The sequence below is a fragment of the Macrobrachium rosenbergii genome, chromosome 41 (assembly GCF_040412425.1).
Source record: "Macrobrachium rosenbergii isolate ZJJX-2024 chromosome 41, ASM4041242v1, whole genome shotgun sequence".
NCBI classification, from domain to species: domain Eukaryota; kingdom Metazoa; phylum Arthropoda; class Malacostraca; order Decapoda; family Palaemonidae; genus Macrobrachium; species Macrobrachium rosenbergii.
In genome coordinates this window covers 17,072,881-17,075,380 of record NC_089781.1, presented here as the reverse complement: position 1 = coordinate 17,075,380, position 2,500 = coordinate 17,072,881, and the positions used below count along the sequence as shown (strand labels likewise).

Sequence of the window (2,500 nt, the reverse complement as noted above, 5' to 3'; positions counted from 1 at the left end):
TCTCTTTTTTGGACTGATTATATTTTTTTTTAAATGGGTTTGTTTTCGGCCGGTGATTCGTTTTAGGTATAGGAAATATTCAGTTGATATTTATTTATATTCGGTTGATGTTTGTTTACTTTAATTTAATTAGAGGAACTTTTATGCCGTTAAAAGGAAATTTCCGTTTTTTTTTTTTTTTTTTAAGAAAATAGGTTTGTTTTTTGGCTTGGTGATTCGTAGCTGTAGGAAAGATTCGATTGATAGCTATTTACCTTAAACTTACTGGGACGATTCTGTACAAGAGAGAGAGAGAGAGAGAGAGAGAGAGAGAGAGAGAGAGAGAGAGAGAGAGAGAGAGTTCAAATGGCGTCAGAGTCCCAGCATAGGGGATTTCATAGGAAGACAGTGAATTACAAATTTCGGTGCGAAATTTGCGAAGAAAGCGAATTTTACACATTTTAATTCGAGTGTTTAATACTATCTTGAGAGAGAGAGAGAGAGAGAGAGAGAGAGAGAGAGAGAGAGAGAGAGAGAGAGAGAGAGAGAGTTCAGATAACGCCACAGTCCAAACATTTCCGATTTTTACTAAGTGAAATACAAATTTCAGTTCTCTTAGAGAGAGAGAGAGAGAGTTCAGATGACGTCACAGTGCCAACTGGCACTCACTGCATCTGGGTGTAAACAAGCGTCACGGTGCCAGTCAAACTCTACTATTGTTATCGTTGGCGAGACGTTTTCAAAACAACCTCATATTATTTTTTTCTTCTTCTTCTTCTTCTCTTTGTCGAAAACAATACCTGACACATGTTATGCACCTGGTTTAGCCTCGTCAGGAGGGAGATTGTCCCCCCCCTCACCTCTGAAAAAAAAAAAAAAGGCGATTGGCGATCTCTTGATGATGAAACCTCGACACCCGGATGTCTGTCTAATACGAGCTAGTTCGTTTCGCGTCTGATACTCGTATTGTCTCGTGTATTATTCGGGATTAAAGTGCAGTCAGTGTTTTTCGTTTTGTGAAGCAGCAGATTGTCTCCTTTTGGTCAAGCCGCCTATGATTAGGCAACTGGTCTCTATTAATTTGATGTTGGAATATATATATATATATATATACATATATATATATATATATAATATATATATATATATATATATATATATATATATATATATATATCATGTTATGTGATAAATAAGAACGTAGGTCCTGACCGCTTCTTATTTTTCACCTGTATTATGTGTGATAAATAATCATATGATAATAATCATATATATATATATATATATATATATATATATATATATATATATATATATATATATATATATATATACACATATGTGTATATATATAAATATATATATATTTATACACGTATATATACATGTGTGTATGTGCGTTTTGTGTGTGTGTATAAGCGTATATTAGCTGAAAATGGGCACAAAATGATGTCTTTAATCCACCATATAATTCACATTCTGTAGTGAGTTAACAATAAAACTTTTTTAAACTTATAAAAATGACTTCATAGTCGGAGAAACAGTGGAGATTGCAGTAGTCTGAGAGAGAGAGAGAGAGAATTAAACCCAGGCACATCTTTAGTTTGATGTCGTTTTTCAACGTATTAGAAGTTATAAATGGCATTCCAGGCTTCTTCTTCGTTTTAACGTGCTTTTTTTCCCATTTTCTGTATGGGGTAAGCACGATGCCTTCTTTACGAAGGACTTTGATTTGGGGCTGGGATAGGCCGTAGCCTCGATCGGCTGCCCTGCCTGACATCGCTTAGACCCCGGTAACGATGTGTACGTGTATCGCGCCAATCCCCAGCTCCCTTTCTCCCAAGCAGCGAGGAGAACTGGGCGGGTAGGTCGACAGTTCGAGACGTGTGAGGTGTCTGTTATGTTTTTTAGATGTTGGAGTGGCCCTGTTTATGTGTGTATTAGTCTGTAACACCCATTTGCTTTTCAGCAAACCTATCCGTTGATTACATACGTAATCCCGGGTTGTCTACACGGATAGCAAAGTGTCCGCCTCCACTGACCAGTCGGCTGCGGATTTGAACCCACGCCACGGACCTCTACGAAGTCCTAGGCCGCTGCTCTACCGACTGAGCCACCGAGGCTCTATTCCAGGCTTAACATCATATAGATATATATATATATATATAATATATATGTATAAAGGTCGTACCCCAGCCTTGAGCTAAAATAACCAGTGTTGTCTCACTACTCGTAAAACACTCGATTATTTTCCTGTCTTTTCTTTTCATCCAGCCTTTCCTAACCGGCTTATCTTGTAGGCCATTCCCTGTTATTTTTCTCGGTAGTTACTCGCGAACATGACTAGTAGCTGCATAAAAAAAAAGGTCGGGACAAAAAGCTCCATTAGGACGTCGTAGAAATGATTCATTATTTTGCTCTGTCACTAAGAAAGTAGCTGTTTCTTTTATCAATGAGAGTTCGAAAGAAGAACAGTGAAGTCCGAAGTAAAGAAAGAAAGGAAAATAAAACTAAAATTGAA

General features: G+C 37.3%; 2 protein-coding genes across 8 annotated transcripts in view; both read left to right on the top strand.

The window, feature by feature from the left end:
- The window catches only part of LOC136826688 (uncharacterized), a 413,156-nt gene that overhangs the window by 132,649 nt on the left and 278,007 nt on the right, over window positions 1-2,500 (top strand). The gene's annotated exons all lie outside the window — the stretch shown is intronic.
- The window catches only part of LOC136827040 (uncharacterized), a 17,405-nt gene that overhangs the window by 247 nt on the left and 14,658 nt on the right, over window positions 1-2,500 (top strand). The window lies entirely within an intron of this gene.